We start from the raw sequence: 19,476 nt of genomic DNA, 5'->3' as shown, positions 1-19,476 counted from the left end.
TTAGTTGCCTATTTAGCTCAAATCTGAAGGAAATTTTCCCAGGCTGATTTTTTTTTTTTTTTTTTTTTTTTCTAACATGGGCCAGAAAACTCATGTGTTTGAACTTGAGTGCTTTGACTTCTCATGCCAGACCTCTGGATAACCTTGGGGCAGCTGTTGTTTTGTTGCTGTTTACTTACTCGAAAGTAAGTCGTGTGAAGATGTGGACAGTTAACTCAGGAGAGGCTTTTTTTGTTTCCTCTGGTGCCTGTCTTCCAGGCTGTTTCATGCTGGTGTTACGCAGCACACAACACTACTCATACCCACACGGTAAATCTTATACAAGGAGGCTGTTTCTTCCTGCTCCTTCCAAAGATACTTTCTCATAAATACCAACAATTATGTGTACTTTGAAGATGCTGATAAGCTGATAAACAATCATGTGAAATCTCTTTGATATCCTGTTTTGCTTATGGAGATGAAAGATGGTTTGGTATAAGTTAATGCAAGCAAGGAGCGAACGAAAGCATGTTTGCAATTAGCACTCGCTCCGTGTGCAGTTAATCTATTTAAATTGGGAAGATTACCTAACATAACAAGATGTGCCTTTTTGTACTTAGATACAGGCAAGCCAGGTCTCTTACCTACTAGACATGTAAGAAATTTCCTTTGAATTTTTAATTTGTATTCCTTGGTTTGCCTTCCAGATTTTTTCCTCTGTATAATCTATAGGATTTATTTTGCTAGAAGAATCCAGTGTGTCTTTGAAAAGCAGTTCTGAATTTGAACGTATTTTTTTTTTTTTAATTCTTTTAATGTTTATTTTTGCGAGAGAGAGCGTGCGAGCGAGAGCGTGAGCCGAGCAGGGGAGGGGCAGAGGGAGAGGGAGACACAGAACCTGAAACAGGCTCCAGGCTCTGAGCTGTCAGCACAGAACTGGACACGGGGCTTGAACTCATGAACCGTGAGATCATGACCTGAGCCAGAGTTGGACACTTAACCAACTGAGCCACCCAGGCGCCCCTGAACTTGAACATTTTTTAAATTAATGTTAATGTTGGACTCTGAAAGATATTCTTTTGATTATCTTTTATTAAATCAAAGTAGTGGGTGTGTATAATTGAATCCAGTTTCCTTTGCTTATCATTTTTGTCTCTGTGGTTTTTTGGGATAGTTTCTGATATTGTACCTTTTTGGAGAGGTGGCCTTTGTGTCATATTGGAACTTGTTTGAGGTTACAATCAGTTTTGGAGGCAGTAAATGTTCCCTGGAAAATCCTGGGCTGATTTTCTTTTTCAGTCTGTGAATTATGAGTTTAGCTCATTAGACTGAATTTTGGCATTTGACTCTCCCAGAGCAGGGTGGTATCCAGCTTTATTTTGTGAGTAACTACAGATGCTTCTTGCCATTATTTGTTGTTGTTGTTGTTGTTTTAATAAATGTCCTGTCTGTGAAATTTTAGGCCAAATGGCATAAAAGGAATCCTGGCTTTCAAAGATTCTTCTTTAATTTTGCATTCAGAAGACAATTGCTGCTTTACTTTTACAAGCTAAATGTGACAGCTGTTGAGTCATTTCCCACCTCCTGCCCTTACCTCCGCTTCCATATTTGCAGGAGAAAACTATACATTGATTTGTATGCCTTAATAAAAAGCTGAGAGGAGCTTCCACTTCATCTGTGTGGCTTGCTTACATACCTTTATGTGATCCTTAAGATGGTGGAAAAACCCCAGATTCAGAGGGAAGATTTGAGGTTATTATTTTATTTTAAATCAAAAGGCAGATGTACCTTTTTTAGCCTGCTTCTTCTTTGAAACATGGCAAGTTGAGAATAGTGGGAAGCCAAGGGCAATTAAGCGCAGGAAATGGCTTCACGTGTTACCTATTGCATCCTCGACGATTTGGATGAAACAGCAACAGCTGAGATGCCAAACGCCCTATAAATTTCAGATGCCGGTGTCAAGTGTGGTGGAGCACGGTTTATGAGCTCATTTCGTCAAGAGCTTTGCCCGCAGGTCTTTGATGACTCGCGTTCAGTTTTCTTCACAAAAATGCAAACTATTCGGGGCCCTTTGGTTTGGCTAAACGGGAAATGGTGTGCATTTGGCCCCATAAAGCAAGTAGCCTTGAGAGATGGGCCTGCCTCGAAATTGACTACATTTTTGTGGGAGAACGGGTGAAAAGGGCAGTTTCCTGTGTTGCTGCCAAAAGGTCTGAACAATTTGTAGTAGCTTGTGGCTAGAAAACAACTTCTGTGAGGCAAAAACAGCAACTTCAGAGTGACTCCGGGTACATGTGAGAAAATGCTCTTCTTCCCTACTTGATTGCTAGGCTTTTTAGAAAATTTATATAGTGAATCTCAAAACTCGGGTGCTTTAAGCTGCTTTTTTTGGTGAATTTGGATAAAAACTTGGGGAAATATACTCGGAGTTAGCACATGTGGTGCATAATGTGGTACTTAAAAAAAGGGGGGCAACCTTTGCATGTTTTTTGTTAACCATGGGCTAGAATGGTGATCCATTTTTCTCCTGCCTTCAAAAAGTGCTGGTAAATCTTGGCATGTAGTGTGTGTAGTTTTACAGGAATGTGTTTTTGTTTTGGGGGGTTTTTTTAGTTGACTTTGTTTTTAGAAGTGTGTGTTCTTAGTTCACTTGGGCAGTGTGACACATATGCTCATAAAATATGTATATGAAACTACTGGTAATTGCCACACTGGTAGTACTTACAGCTTATCGGGCACTACGCTAATATCTTTAAACTGGTTAAGCCGTTTAGCTCTCTGGATGAGAGAAACAGCTTAGGGTGTCGTAGCTAGAAAGTGGTTGGAGCCTGTCAGATCTGGAGTCTGGTCTGTGTTCCTAATTATTTCAAAATTGGTACTATTTGAGATACTCATTTTGTAGAATTAAAGTCTATTAAAATCCCTCCCCGCCCCCCACACCATAGAGTGGGCTTGGATATGTGGAATGAAGATAGACTTGTGTGATTCGCTTTAATATTTTCACTATCTTTTTTTTCAAGCGAAGCTTCCATCACACCTATACTAATTGTTGCTTAAATGTTTCAGACTTGGAACATTTTTGGCCTGAGTTTTGATCTTTCTCTTCTGTTGGGGATATCTATTAGCTTTTAACTTTTTTTTCTATTTAGTTTTTAATTTTCTTAACTTAAGAAGAATTATTTTAGAGATAGAGAGCAAGTGCGAGAGAGGAGCAGCAGGAGAAAAAGAGAATCTTAAGTGCAGAGCCGAGATGGGGCTCAATCCTGTGACCCTGGGATCATGATCTGAGACGAAATCAAAAGTTGGACTATTAACCGACTGAGCCACCCAGGTGCCCCTCTACTAGCTTTTTATTGAGATACAGACAACAGCTGGTTAAGACCTACCCTTTTTCCTAATATTTTGCCCTCTTTGTCAGTATCATTTTCTTCTTTATTGTATATTTAACAAATAGCCTGATTCGGCTCAGAATCTAGTGTAGTTGTTTACAACTGGGGTGGGGGTGGGTAGGTGATTTTTGTCCTCGGAGGGACATTTAGCAATGTCTGGAGACCTTTGTGATGGCCTTGACTTGGGGGTGTGCTGCTGACATCTATTGTGTTGAGACTAGGCTTGCTGCTAAACATCTTGCTGTACACAGGATAGCTCCTTACAACAAAGAATTACCTGGTGGGGCGCTTGTGTGGCTCAGTCGGTTAAGCGTCCAACTTCGGCTCAGGTCATCTCGCGGTTGGTGGGTTCCAGCCCCGTGTCGGGCTCTGCGCTGACAGCTCGGAGCCTGGAGCCTGCTTCGGATTCTGTGTCTCCCTCTCTCTGAGTCCCTCCCCCACTTGTGCTCTGGCTCTCTCTCGCTCTCTCAAAAATAAATAAACATTAAAAAAAAAAATTACCTGGCCTAAGTGTCCATCCTGCAGAAGGTTGAAAACCTTGATGTAGCTAACAGTGGGCACAGACCAAATCTAATTAATTAGAAACCGTTTTTGTCTTTGTGAGATTTTTTTCATAGCAAAACAACTTGATGGTAAATGGGCAAGTTTTCATTTTCTATTCTAGAGGTGGAGGAAGACGACCTCCATCTGTCTGCTCACCCAGCCCTAAGCCAAATAACAAAGTTGACCTTACGCTGGAGTGCTTTTCAGCTGCTTCCTACCCCTCTTCGTCCCTATCCTGACCTAGAAGAGATCATGCCTTTTTTTTTTTTTTTTTTTTTTTTTTGCGATCACACCTTTACAATATTATTTTCACTTATCTTAGTCACGATTAATTTACTGCCTGTTACCAATGATACGTGAACTGCCTTGGTTTGGGGCTGAGAGAAACAAAAGCCTAAAAGGGATACTCACCAAAGTTTTGACTGTGATCTGTGCTGAAGGTCCTAGAGTGCCTCTTACAATTATCTTGAGGACCAGAATATGCCCTTGTGAGTGGTAAATGCTGAAAGTTGAAAGGAGCAACTTGTGGTGATCTCCTGATACTGTCGTAAGTGCTTGGGATTCTCTAACTCTCTTCGCCCCCCTTGATCCTTCAGAGATGACTCCAGTTCTACCTCACTCCATTCTCTGCTCTTTATTTATGTATTTTTTTCAGATTGCTTTATGTAGGTATCTCTTAGTGAATTTATTATCGTTGTCTTCCTCCCTACGCCCCTTTCTAGGTTATGACGTCCTAGCACAGTGCAGGGGTATACAGTTGTTGCTCTTTCCCTAAGTGTTGAATGACTGAATGGTGGAGGAGGAGGAGAAGCAAACACCTTAGCAATTTGTTTTTTTTGTTTTTTTGTTTTTTTTTTTTAAGTAGACCCCATGCTCAGCATGGAGTCCCAACGCAGCACTCAAGATCATGACCCTGACATCAAGACCTGAGCTGAAATCAAGGGTTGGACACCCAACCAGTTGAGCCACCTAGGTGCCCTCAACACCTTTGGAGTCAAACTAAATGAGAGGGGTGCCTGGGTGGCTTAGTCGGGTGAGGGTCCAACTCTTGACTTCAGCTCAGGTCATATCTCCTGGCTTGTGAGATCAAGCCCCACGTCATGCTCTGCAGGTCCACGTGGTGTTTGCGTCTTTTACCTGAGGTTCCTTCGAGCTCGGTTATCTTCTTGCTCTGCACGTTCTGGAATATAACCTGCCTATTTGCGGCGATGTGATTTCAGTCTAGATTTCTCAACTGTGTCATGTGTGTTCCCCTCCCTCTAGGAAGAACTGTGCTTTAAAGTGATGGAAATGACCCGGGCAGTCCTGCAGTGATCTCCCCATGGCAGCACTCCTATCTCACACATGAAATTCTGGGCTTGACCTTTTATTGCCTCCTCGGGAAGATCTGCTTCCTTAGCTTTACTTCTATTCAAGGGCCTCATTTTACTCTTTTTTTTTTTTTTTTTTAAACTGCATTAGTATCATCATTAGTGGCCTGAGGTAGAGTAAATAGCAATTCTATAATGTGTGTATTTTGTTTTTCTGTTGAATTACATGAAAGCGTTTATTAGACATTTTGATCCAAAATAGAGATAATTATGGGAAAAGCTTTCTTTCAGCAGAAGGCCCACTAGCAGGGCATCAGTGCTTATCACTGTGATCATGCCATTGGACTTGTCCCTTGCAAATTGAACATGCTTCATTGCACAGGTGTTTGCATGGCTGAGCAAATTATATTTGGACAATAAACTGTTATGCCTGTCAGTGATTAGAGAGGCGGGACGGCACATGGACTACTTTGGTAAGAGAATTAAAGAGAATATTAGCAAACATTTTTGTAAAAGAAAAGAAAACAAAAACACTTTGAGAATAAACACACTTTTTCTTTTATTCTTTAATGGTTCAGTGCTCTTAAATATACTAGAAGTCAGCCTTATACTGGAAAGGTGTTTTTTTTTTGTTTTTTAATCTAGTAACTTTTATTTATATCTTTGAGATTGTTAAACAGTACCAAGTTTTCCTTATTGGAAGACAGCTGTAGTTGGATTATGGATGCAGCCATAGGAAAATCCAATTTCCAATGTCATATAGTTTTAGTCTGCAGTTTTGTTTTGTTTTTGCTTTTTGCACAGGTGTGAAATCTGTGTTCAGGAGCGTGGGAGTGTAGAATGATGAGGGGACTGTCATAAGATCTCTGGAGATATCTGAGTCCAGTTAAAGTATGTGGCTGGGAATTTGAGAAAAGTTCTCAAAGCGATTTTTCTTTTGCTGCACCGGTGCAAGTAAGTAAGGCCAGAGTTATATGGAACATGGCAACATGGTGGAGAGAGCAGCTGGGGGTCAAGGGTATAACGGTGGCCCATGGGAGCCAAGCTGTTGAAGGAGGGTAATGAAGACTTGGGTAGTGACAGGGGCAGGCTGCCCAGGTCAAAGAATTGTTGGAGTTGGGGTAGAAGAAGGATTGAGCTAGAAAGATGGAAGATAATCAGAGGTCAAGATGCAGGAATTTGAGATAATGATAGGATTCTGCTTCTAGGGCAGGAGTTTTCAAGAAATCATTTTAGAAGGCTATGACTGGTATTTAGAATATGAAAAAGAATAAACATGAGACTCAGGGTCTTATCTAACCTGTGTGGAATTTTTTTTTAAAGTTTTTTCTTTTTAATGTTTATTTATTATTGAGAGACAGAGACAGAGCATGAGCAGGCGAGGGGCAGACACAGGGGGAAACAAAGAATCCGAAGCAGGCTCCAGGCTCCTAGCTGTTCAGCACAGAGCCCGATGCGGAGCTCGAACCCAGGAACTGTGAGATCATGACCTGAGCCGAAGTTGGATGCTTAACCGACTTAACCACCCCGGCGTCCCTAACCTGTGCATAATTTTTATGTGAATTAAAGAGTTTTCCCTTTTTGGGAAAAGTTTTCAATTAGTAATAATCGTGTCTCAGATCATCTTCAAGGGCCATGATACTGCCCCTGCACAAAGCTTCCCCTTTGGAAGAGGGGGGAGTGGGAGGAAAGAGGTGCCCTTTTTTGTGGTTGAGGAAATCCACTGGTAGAGAGAGAGGGCTCCCTGAACCCAGAGGTTGGGTCTGGATTTAGCACAATTGGCCTGAGTTTAGGTCTGGATCAGAATGGATCATGCATAGTCATTTGAGAACTTTGTTTCCATTAAAACTGGGTGTGTTTACATTGTATTTGCAAACTGGGCTGGGAAGGAAATATTTTACTCTGGGTCACATTTGGACAAAATTGAAAGCCAGTGCTTGGGGTATGACCGTGGGAATGGGTAGCTGAGATGGTGAGGAGGGCAGGGTCATTGAGATTTGCTTGTTAAGTAGGAATGGAACACACACACACACACACACACACACACACACTCACTCACACACTGCTTTGCGCATTATAACAAGCAGTAGGAGTATGGTAATAAAAATGACTTCAATTTGAAATGCATTATACATGGGAAGGTTTGGGATTCAGCTCCCCTCTTCCCTAGAAAAGACCTTAAACATTGTGGGCTGGTGGAGAAAAGTATGGCTCAGATCTTGGGTGAGCTTCTGGTTCAACACTGGGTCTCTGCCCCTTCACTGTCAGACTGAGAACTAGATTAGGGAAATACCAGAGTCTGGGTTATTGCTAAGATCTGTAAGAACTGAGTCTTGTAAGACTTTTGATGTGCTTTGAGGTCACATGGAGAGCGATTTCAGCAACTTTGACAGTGATGGATCAACCATAAAACACATAATCAGCAATAGAAAATTGAAAATTTTTAGAGGGTTGTGAGGGTAACAACTCTAAAAAATCAAGTAGACACACTTAGGAATTGCAAGGTAGAAGTTCTGGAACCTTCCTCCTACTGTCTTGATTTTTTTTTTTTTTTTTTTTTTTTTTTTTACAAATGCAAAAATACTAGCATTAGCATTTGAGTGTGATTTTTGGCTTTGCCTTTCGATTGTAAGTGAAAACAGGCAAGCATATTTAGACTTCCCTTGGCCACCTCCCCATTGTTCTGAGTAGTAAAATCATGGTAATAAGTTGCAAGGCCTTGTGTTGCTTTCTGGACTGACCCTGGGAGGCATAGTGTCTAGCACGCCTTCATACTGGACGTTGGTCAGGCGTTGGCAGTGGGGAGCAGGAGACTACTTTCTGGGGCTCTTCAACAGGGGTGGAAAGGTGCCCGGGCCCTCGTGGACTGGGGAGTCGGGAGATTGGGCCAAGGCCCAGTTCCTGTAGCACTTCATGCGCTGTCTCCCAGAGTTCTTACCCCAGCCTCTTGTCAGGTACCCCGTCTCTGGGTTGGCCCCTTGCTGGAGGAGTGGCCGTATAGGGATTCTTCACTGGCTGCTTTCTACTGTGAATGGAAGGGGCCGACTTATTCCTCCTGAAGAGCAAATGTGTTGCTGTTGCAATTCCTTGTTGTGTGTTTCCCTTAGCATTGTTAAAACTTGCCGTTAATTTTTCAAGTACTTTCAGGTGCATTATAGATTAATTGGACCTTCATAAGTCGGCTTGGGGAGTTAGTGTTTCCTTAATGACTGTTGCTGTGGGGCAAGACAATAATAGCTAACATTAACTTAGTGTTTATGTTAGAAACCGTCATTCTACCTAAGTTATTTTATGTTTATCTGTAGGAGTAGTCTGGCATTGTATTTTTTATTGAGGCTCACCTCTCAATTTTCCTTTTTTTTTTTTTTTTTTTAATTTTACTTTTAAAAAAAGTACACACAGTGTGGGGTTTGAACTCACAACCCTGAGATCAGGAGTCACATGCTCCACTGACTGAGCCAGCCAAGTGCCCCTCGCTTTCACTTTAAAAAAAATTACTTATTTTGAGAGCGCGAGAGAGCATCCCAAGCAGGCTCTGCATTGCCAGCACAGAACCTGACACGGGGCTCAGACCCACGAACCATGAAATCAAGAGTTGGACACTTAACCTACTGAGCCCCTCAAGCACCCCTCAGTTTCACTTTTGACATCTCTCATTCCCCACTGTGCCCACCCCTTTCGCAACCAAGTCTTCCCTCCATTTGGAGTTGGGGTGTATGTAGGGTTCTTTTTTCCAAGCCAATGACTGGCTCCTGCCATGAGTTGGGAGTCCCTGTATCCTGCCTATAGGCAGAGTGCAGAATTAGTTCTTCTCAGGCCTGCCAGATATTAAATAAAATTTAGAGAAGCTAAAGTTTAGCTTTCTAAAAATGGTCCTAACATATTTGATGCTGTGTTCTACAAAACATTTAAAGCTGAATAGTTGAGTTTAGGGTTTCTAAAGAAGAGCAGTCATGTGTGAGTAAGGTTTTCTGGGCCTAGGGAAGGACTGTGTTTTTGTTAAACAGTGTTAGGTGGGCTAAGGGATTCTAGCTACAGCTTGTTTTCCAGAGACTATTCAGAGCCATGGCTGGTAATGACGTCACCTCCTTGGGTGCCACATCATTCTTTTTTCCTACATAGCCTGCCCCTGCCTTGTGCCCCCTGTGCCCTTTTTAAAAAGAACACTTAAGTACTACTGTGAGGTTTTTTTTGCAAAAAATAAGTATGAAATTCAATTCTGTGTGTGTGTGTGTGTGTGTGTGTGTGTGTGTATGTGTATGTGTATGGGTGTGTAGAGGTAGATGGAAATCCAGTGCTTTTTGAAAAGCACACCGTCCCAGAAATTCCAGTTTTAGGTTACTTGCGTTCAATCACTCCCAAGAGATTTTTCTGGGGAAGGGTGGGGACAGAGGAGGCGCTTCAGACTAGATGAGAAAAGTAGCTATGGAAGAACAAAGTTGAGGGTTTCCACCCCTCTCTTCCCCCTCCTTGTTGAAGACTGGACTATATAGTGTTGCTAAGAGAACTCTGATCTTCAGCATATTTCATAGAGGCCAAAGTGCTTGGATTCCAAATGTCAAGCCTGGATTCAAGGGATTGAATCTTTTTAATGGTAAACTTGCATGTTGAATAAAATTTGGAATATGGAGAACCATAAATAATAAAAGCTTTATTCTCCCTTTGAGACACAATCACTTATTAATAGTATGTGGTTTTTATTCTTGTACCCTACATTCATAGCTTATAGAATGAATGCTTCAGTAAATGTACTTGTATGCATTTCACAAAGCAGGGCTCATACTATATATTTGGTTTTGATATATATCAAAACCACTTTCATTCAACTTTATTTTGTGTGCTGTTTGCCCTGTCAAAGTAATTTTTTTAAATGTGGGATTTCAGAACCATAAGGCACTTTAAGAGAGAATTAATCTATCCTCAGGTCTTTATAGATGAGGAAATTTAGTAAAGTGACATTAAATGACTTGCTTGAAATTGTTACTTTCAGAACCGGCGTTGGAACTGGTTAACCACTGCCTGTTCCAGTTTACTTCCTACACTCTGCCTATTTCACTTTACTGGCGAGAATTTGTGAAGTATTAGCCTCTAGGATAAATTAGAGATCGTTGCCCTAGAGAGTTAAATCCATTTCACTAGAACCTTGAGTATGAAAACCCTGAAACCTTGAAACTGCCCAGACACACAGTTAATTTGCCCCAAGTAATTTGGAGTGGTTTGAAAACCATTATGATGTGGCTGAATTGCTGCTATTTTAGGCCCATTTGATGTGAACCTGAAAGGAGTGGAAGTTAAAAATGTATGTTTTACATTTAGATAGAATAAGCATCAGTATATTGGAAGTTTTTCTTTTCCGCTGTGTTAAAACCAATAAATCTCTGAAAACATTTTAGCGGTTTTGCCCAACTATTAATTATCTTCTCCTATGCCAAATTTCTTCCACTCTGGAATATATTTGCCTCCCCCCCCCCCCCCCGAATCTTCTCCTATGCCAAATTTCTTCCACTCTGGAATATATTTGCCTCCCCCCCCCCCCCCCCCCCCGAATCCCTATAGGAATTTTTAGGCCGTATCATTCCTTTGGCAGTTGCTCACACAGTCTTCTGGCATTTTTTTCTAGTGTTTTCTTGACATTTGAGTATTTGATGAATGATAACTTCCCGGGGGGTTGTGTGTGTTAGTGTCTAGTTTATCAGCTTCTCAGGGATGGGGAGGTTGTCCTAGCATCCCTTTCCTTCCTGCCTCTCTCTGTCCCCTCACTTTGTCTTCCTGGTTCTAGCACAGCAGCTCCTGGTTCGCTGTTGTTACTCTGACTTGTTAAAAAGGTGCTGAGCACACTTGGGGCAAATCAGGGCACGTGGCTTTGTTTTTCCACCTCTGTGAGCTGTTGTGCTCAGGAATATCTCTGCAGAAGGAAACAAGTCTAGCATGATTTGCCCGTTGGTTTGGGTCAACAGGTAGTTAGTTCCGTGGCCTTTCTGAGGCAGTTAGGGCTTCAGATGATGTCCTGGTGCACCCAGTCTCAGACTCGCCCTCACCTCTGCTTGACCTTAGTCAGTCTAGAGCAAACTGTAAAACAGCTGCAGGGACTTTAGTGAGATAGGAGGGAGGTCTGAAAAGTAGGTGAGGGAGAATCCTTCGTTTCTGTTTTCCTTGGAAAAATTCCTCCACCAAAAGTCCCTAGCATATTAAATTCTGTCTGCGTCTTGAAGACTTAATGGTTTTGTACATCTTGGCTCTCTGCATCTGGAGGGAAGAATTGAAGGCAGACGGAAGGGGATGAAGAAATTTAGTGTAGAAAATCTCAGGGATAGGGAGTGGGGAAGAAAGGAAATAACAGCTACTAGGATATATTTGTAGGTGGGGGCAGGATGACAAAGAGTGGAAAGAGATCACGAAATAAGGATAGATAGCCAAGTATTAGGGTGGGGACAGAATGTGAATGTCATTTGGCGAAGTTGATTATACTTTTAGTGCTTTTCCAGAAGTTTTCCAAATGATTGGGGTGGGTGGGGAACTAGACTAGAGATGACAGCTTGGGTGCTGGAGAAATAGGATGGGAACAGCCTGGGTGGCTAAAGTAGGAAGACGCAGAACTAAAGAAAAATCTTTTTTCTCCCGATGGTCCTCGGTGTTTCTTATAATACTGTACTTAATTTATTCTCTAGTGTTGTGCCAAAAAGTTAGTTTAATATAAAGAATCTCTTTTTTGATCCACCGCTTGCCTTTTTCCTGTCTCAGTAAGCTGTTTGCCTTAGAATAGGCTTTGGAGCTCTCCCCGTCTCCTTGTTGACTTGTTCACGGTAGAAAAGTGTCAGGACACAGATTTGATACAAAAGGAGACCAATTCCAGGAACTGCACAGGAAAACAGCCACACCGCTTTACGGAGCAAGTATCCATTGTGTGATGTGTGTGCACACACATGTCTGCACCTTTCCCTGAAAGAGCTGCTTGGAGGCAATGCACTTGTGCAGAAAGTTTCATGTGTTGCTAGAGTGTGATCTTTCTCTTGGAGTCTTTTTTTTTTTTTTTTTTTTGTCACATTGAAAAAATAATGGATCTGCATACCCCTGAGGCCTTTTGGAATTATTTTCCACCTGTTTCTGTTTGGCTCTGCAAAAGGAGTAAAATAACTTGGGAATTTTATGATTGGAAAAGGACTTCTGCTTCCTAAAGATACTTCTGTTTACTGTTGGGTTCTCGTATCGGTCGTATTATTTTCTGACCCGGGCTGGGCCCCCTGTGACATAAGCATTAGGAACTGAATTGTGTCAGCACTGCTACTTAAGGCGTTTATCCTAATCCAGGTGTCCTTGGATCGTGCGGTGCCAATGAGCAAGGTGGTGGTGCTGATTGCAGACCTGGGCTGCAGGTGTGAGTTCTGGAGAGCTCTGTGATTACCCAGTGAAAACATTACCAGTAAATGTGAGTTGGTGTTTTTCTTTTGGATGCTCTGTTTTGACCGCAAGAGGGTAGTGGTATTTGTTATTTCAGTGCCATTCTCCTAGAACGGAACGAATATCCGGGACTTCTATCTCCGACGGTGCCGTCATGCAGCAGAAGTAAGTAGAGAGTGAAGACCAGTGAGGAGCCAGCGCAGATAGGGTCCAGATTTGGGCGTGCGGTATTTGGGTTGGCCAGGTTTCCTGGAAGACAGGCTTACATTGTATTTATATAGCCATATTCTAAAAGTTCTGTATAACCGTTACACGATTATATGTATGTGTTCCAGAAGAATAAAATAGTGAATTCCTGGTCGTCTGCCTCCGTTCTGACAGCCACAGCTGCTGCTTTCCTGGACAGGTGCCCCTCCACTCTCCCAGCCATTGCTTGTCCCTGCATTCTGCCGTGATTCCTGGATCACGGCAGACTGGAACGGGGGAAGGAAGGCCCTCCATCCTTCCATCAGATGAACGCCACGCCTGAAGGAGAGATTATAGTAACGCCTGAAGGAGAGATTATAGTAACGCCTGAAGGAGAGATTATAGTAACGCCTGTGGCTGTTGTGTTTTAATTACAGTTGCGTACAATTTTTACACCTGTAGGGAAGTGGGAGCTCAGCAGTGCGAAGAGTGGTGGGAGAAGAGACCAAGAGGAAAGTGTTTGGGGAAAAATAAAGCTTTTGAGAAAATGCTGAGCGGCAAATTCATTCAGAAACATGAGCTCATCACCTGGTTGATTTAACAGGTTAATGCAAATGAGAAACGCCTGGCAGATCTCCTTTGCCAGGAGGTTAGATTTCTGCCTTTGCCCAGGATATTCTAAGAAGGTTCCTCAGTCACGTTGCTCGGTTTAAAATTTCTTAGATTCTCTAGTGTCTGTGATATAAAGGATTGGCTACATTCTTTTGGGTCCTTCCCCTATCTAAAATGATACTGTTCAGGAGGACTGTATAGCCGAAAATATGTTGTCAAAGGAGTTACTTTGGAACCATTTTTTTTTTTGTTTTTCGTAGAATTTAATACCTTTTTGAAGATAATAACCTTTAGGTCAGTCTTAAATCCATGAGAACCAATCATGCAGACTGAAGATAGTAAATCCTACGTTCCTTACACTTTGCCAATATGAATCTTAAAAGATGGCGTGAGGTTTCTCATTATAAATGTGCCAAAATAATATACCAGTAGAGTGCTACTTAATATTAGGCTTACTTTATTGAATCGTTAAGGTGATTATGTTGGATAATAGAAAAATAAGTTCATGATGCCTAGAACTGTTTGGAGAAAAAAAATCGGTGCTTAAGTTTCTTAAAGGTATTTTCTTCCAACCTCATTTCTTTCTATCCAAAATGCACTAAGCATAAGTTTGTGCAAAGGGGTGTGTTTTTTGCTGTGGAGGGTACAGAGAGGAGTAACATGTATTTAGTAGGTGAAAGGTGGGCATAGGGCCCAGACTGTGGAAAGGGCTGAGAGAAAAGGGGGAGGGATCAGGTGACATTGAGCTGGGAGTGGTAGGGAGGTCTTTGGCCAGGTCCTAGCATGGTAGCTGGACTTGGCCCCATGATAGGGGAGATGATAGGCATGCCGTTGACCCTTGAGAAGGGGCTCACGGACTGAGCCTGCAAATTGGAGTGGCGTTTCTCTTAACAATACCCTTCTTCATGGGCAGAACTCAGCAGAAAGGCTGGAAAGGAGGGTCCAGCCAGAGTCTAGGGACTCTGCATTTCGTGTGGAAGAATTTGGGTTTTCTTTCTGCAGTTACTGAGGTTGTGTAGAGGTTCAAAGTAGGGCTAACAATTTATGGGGAAGAAATAGTTATGTGAAAAATGTACCTGTTGGTAAAATATGTACGGTTCTGCTTATTTTAATCAGAGTGTGCTGTTCATAATTTTAACTGTTTTTTCCACGATACAAAAGCATCAAGTTGTCTAGGGTACTATCTACTGCAGATAAAGTACATACACTTCAAGTGAAAGAGGAACAGCATAAGGCCCTGATTATGATCTTTCTTCATCCAGTGTGTTCACATACTCACTTTTTATAATTAATCCTGACCCTTGGCACTCATCAGATGAGTGTGTGTGTGTGTGTGTGTGTGTGTGTGTGTGTGTTTCCCCTGAAGGTGTTTCTTAAACCTGTCTCTTAACAGTGTTTAGAAAATGTTATTTGGTTGATTAAAAGTAGGTATATCCTCATTTCCCCACCCTTAATTTATTAAGTTTCTAGTTCCATTGTAGTATATATCTTAGGAAATATATATATATTTAGGAAATATATTCTCCCATTTTGGACAATAGTTTGTTTTTAATCTTTGTGACTGTTCTTTGATGTTGATAGTCCTGAGAATCAAGGTAAAAGTGTCTTGGAAAGAAACTCAAAAGTCCTAGCTCTAATAAGTTAGGGACTTGGAATTGAGATTAGATCTGCCTGACAGCCCCTTTCCTATCTGTAAAATGGAGGTGTTGATACTATATTTCTCAGAGTGGTCATGAGAAATTAAATATGTGTAGCTTGTTTATAAGCTGCCTTTTAAGCAACGTGAATTATAGAAGCACAGTGTTTATGAACCTAAAAAACTTGGTTGATTTGGTGAGATAAGTAGTTTTATGTTCTGAGTTTTTTTATTTTTTATTAAAAAATTTTTTTTAACGCTTATTTTTGAGAGACAGAGGGTGAGTAGGGGAGGGGCAGAGATAGAGGAAGACACAGAATCTGAAGCAGGCTCCAGGCTCTGAGCTGTCCACACAGAGCCCAATGCAGGGCTTGAACTCACAAACTGAGATCATGACCTGAGCTGAAGTCGGATGCTTAACTGGCTGAGCCACCCAGGCGCCCCCTGAGTTTTTTTAGTTGTAAGTTTTCTTTTCAAAGTTAATGTTTGAAATTCCCCAGTTTTTAAAACCATAAGGACTCTTACTTTTGTGCACTGTAATGAGTGAAACTTGTATCCTCAATACTTTCTTTTAATTCTTCCCTACAGGCTGTCCTTCTGCTCGTTCAGTTCTGTTTTGTGTTAATTTTTATTGCCTCTTCCCCCCCCCTCCCCCACCCCCCACTCTGAAATGCAATAGTCTTGTAGTGTCCAAGTGGAAACATTGTTCTCTTTGTCAGGGCCAAAGAAGTGCCTTTGTCGTTCCTTGGAGACATTCTGCAGATGCCATTTTGCAGTTCTGAAAAATCTGTCCCTGTCCTCCTTGTGCTGTGTTAAATTGTGCGTATATATGGCTTGGTATTTTAATGAAGTTGTGGTGAAGACTTGACAGTGATACTTGTCCTATGATAACAAAACAAGAAAGGCTCTTTCTCCATCGAGTGTAGATCTGTGTTCCCCATCTCTCCCTAGTGCTGTGTGGTCTGAAAGTAGATCCCGCCTGCGCTTAGGCCCTCATATGTTTGATGCTTTTCAACCGACTTTATAGGAAACTGTTACAACAACGAATTCTGAGCAGGAGCTCTAAGCCTTTTGTTGATGTGTATTGATTTTCAAAGATCTCTTAATTTATATGTTCTTAATAGCATTTTGAGTGGCAAGAATGAGCTCTAATTTGCTAAGTGGCTTTAATCCTTGTATTAAGAAGTGTGGGTGAAAATCTGTTGGGAAACTGGCTTGATAAAATCCAGGAAATTCCTCTCATTCTTTTAAATCCAGTTAAAATCTGACTTAAAAAAAAAAAAAGGCCTCTGATGTAACCGTGTCTGAAAGCGTGTGCCTCTTAGAGTCTAGTAATTTCTTGTATACCAGTGCCAAGCTCAAAGAGGGATAGTATGAATGTACCTCTGTTTTAGGTTAATCTATACCACATGGCATGGTACCAGTTTATTATAATTTTGCAGGGACTTATTCATCCTGTTTTGCACTGTCTTGAAAACTGCTAAAGCAGGAGTCCAGAAATAAAGGGAGAAAACTTCACAGTGTTTGTTTTAATGGACTTGAATCTATATAAATCTTTTTATTTTTTTTAACATTTTATTTTTTTTATTTTTGCTAGACAGAGAGAGTGCATGAGCGGGGGAGGGGCAGAGAGAGAGGGAGACACAGAATCCAAAGCAGGCTCCAGGCTCCGAGCTGTCAGCACAGAGCCCGACGTGGGGCTTGAACTCACGAACTGTGAGATCGTGACCTGAGCCGAAGTCAGATGCTTAACTGACTGAGCCACCCAGGCGCCCCTTAAATCTTTTTTTTGTTGTTGTTGTTAATCATAGTAACACATATGCAGTGAATAAAACATTTTAATATAAAAAAATAGAAATAAAGCAAAAAAGTGTCATTGTCCACATTTAGGATTATCATTTGGGCTGAGCATGTCCTGTCTTTTATCTGCAAATATGTACACATGGGTTAAAACAACAACCTTATCCTTTTAAAGCTGCTTATTTTCCCTTGGCAAAATATGGAGAATGTGTTTCTGTAAATTCTTAAGCTGGTAGTACTTAATTTGGGAAATAATAATCCATAGGGCATTCATTCATTTATATAGACTCAGTTGGAAGTTCTCAATTAGTAGGAAGTGTGTACATTTATTGCTTAAAGATATGTGTGTCTGAAAGGGACAGGCTGATCATTTTGGTTGTTCTCCAGGGTCATAAAAGCCTAACAAGTCTTTATTAGAACTGTTAAGAAGTCTTTGAAACAAGTGAAGATCTGATCACATAAGCCCTGGCCCCTCCTGGACAGCTGGCTCACTGATTCCCAACAAGAGCTGATTCTGCTGCAGCCCGACTCCTGTCATCTGGGGCAGAAGTGCACAGGGATTACAGTGTTTGTATATGTGTAGCCATCAGTGGCCTTGTTTTATAATGATACCAAGCCTTGTCATGCCATTACGTGTGTGTGTGTGTGTGTGTATTTAAGATAAATATACAACGGGTACAGGACAGACCCTGTTACAATAAACTCCATGTCAGAGCTGAACTTTCTTAATATGGATATTCCTATAGGGTTAGAGGTAAAAGTAGAAGGAAAACCCTCCCCAGGGGATTGATTGTTAGATACCTGGGACCAGCTCTTGTCCAGAAGAGAAAAACTATCCTCCTCCCCTGTTCTTATTACTCTGGGGTTCAATGAGAAGAATATTTATTTTGACTATATAGATAATACAACAAAAACAAATTTTCTTGTTATAACTGTGCTGTTTTGTTGGCTCACATTTACTGACTTGGAAATATAGGGGGTGATAATGAGAGAAGATGTGAAAGGATTGAGAATGAGGATAAGATCAGCAAATGATGGCTGAATCTAAATGGTGTGAATGGAACTAGTTAACATCCTTAGTCTGGGGTTGACTCTGGTGGGAGGAAAAGGTCAGGGAGATGGTGGGGGGGGGGGGGAGTGGAGTGTGGCAGCTGAGTTGTCAGGAGTACTCCGTTTCAACCCTTTTGTCTGATATGTATGTATATACACATTTCTGTGCGTCTAAGCACAATATGTAAATGTGCATGTATCTGTTCAGTGTAGCTTTTATAGGTCCAATCACGAAGGTCCTTCCCTCACCAAGGGCAGAGTGTACTGTTGACAACCAGTGATATTCATTCCGCCGGTCCCATTTCCGTTCATCCCGTATGTCAGTGGTCAGCCCTGTTGGTCAGGCTTCCCTGAGACCTCCCTCTGCCCTGTTCCATTGAGCAGCTGTAAATCACATTCTGTAGGTCATCAGTTGTGTGGATCATACGGTAGATGATTAGATTAGTAACAGTAGTGATTACACCTAGCTTGTCCTTGAAGTGTGAGTCCTGATTGGATCTTCCTGCCCCTGGTTCTGCCCATTGGGAGGATTGCCATCACCCACCACGTATATGTTAGGGCTGTCTCAGGGGAGGGACTGCATTACTCTTGACCCATCTTAGTCTGACTTTACTGCTCTTGGCATCCTGGTTACTCTGTCAGTGGGTACTATCAGAATGCTAGCGGCTGCCTCATGGGTTGGTTTGCCATCTACCAGGCTTCTCTTTCACGGCCTTGTGATTGGTGAGCACGCTTGCGTGTGCATGTGTGTGTTTGCACGTGTGCACCCAGTAAACTACCACATAACTTGACTGGGCTCCCCCTAGCCTCATGTTTTATTCTGCATACCCTGTGACTTAGAAATCAGTAAAAGAGCTATTGTTGGTTTTGTTCGCAAACTGCTTATTTTTAACCTTATACCTGGAAGAAAAAAAAATCCAACCCAAGCTTTTAAGTATAGACATGGGAAGTAGACAGTCTAGACAGAGAAGAGTCAGCATTAATGAGGACACGGAAGCGTGAAGATTCATTTTGTGTTGAGGGGGCTGGTAGGGCCGGAGATTAGGAGATGGGAAGCAGAAGATACGTTGAAGATCTGGGTTGGAGCCAGCAAGTGCTAAACTTAGGAGCTCCTACTGAAGAGTTTGGTATTCATTCTCCCTGCTGAACCACTGGAAGCCTTTAAAAAAAAATTACTGTTTTTTGTTTTTGTTTTTGAAAGAAGAGACATAATTACAGATATCTGTGTTTTAGAAATATTACATGTCAGGGGCGCCTGGGTGGCTCAGTCGGTTAAGCGTCTGACTTCGGCTCAGGTCATGATCTCGCGGTCTGTGAGTTCAAGCCCCGTGTCGGGCTCTGTGCTGACAGCTCAGAGCCTGCAGCCTGTTTCAGATTCTGTGTCTCCCTCTCTCTTTGACCCTCCCCTGTTCATGCTCTTCTCTCCCTGTCTCAAAAGTAAATAAACATTAAAGAAAAAATTAGAAATATTACATGTCAGATTTTATGGAGAACATATATTTACCCTGTATATCTGTTCTAGTGACTGTTACTGTCTGTTAAAGGAGGCTGCCCAAGGAGGCCTCATTTTGTA

The 19,476-nt window shown here is 41.8% G+C and overlaps 1 pseudogene; it reads right to left on the bottom strand.

Annotated features, from left to right (window-relative positions):
- Positions 1 to 6,797: 6,797 nt before the first annotated feature.
- Positions 6,798 to 6,880, bottom strand: LOC122238988 (annotated as a pseudogene).
- Between the last annotated feature and the right edge of the window lie 12,596 nt (positions 6,881 to 19,476).

This window comes from Panthera tigris, chromosome B2 (genome assembly GCF_018350195.1).
Source record: "Panthera tigris isolate Pti1 chromosome B2, P.tigris_Pti1_mat1.1, whole genome shotgun sequence".
Classification (NCBI taxonomy): Eukaryota; Metazoa; Chordata; class Mammalia; order Carnivora; family Felidae; genus Panthera; species Panthera tigris.
Note: the sequence above shows the minus strand (reverse complement) of the source record. Positions and strands in the feature narration are given on the sequence as shown.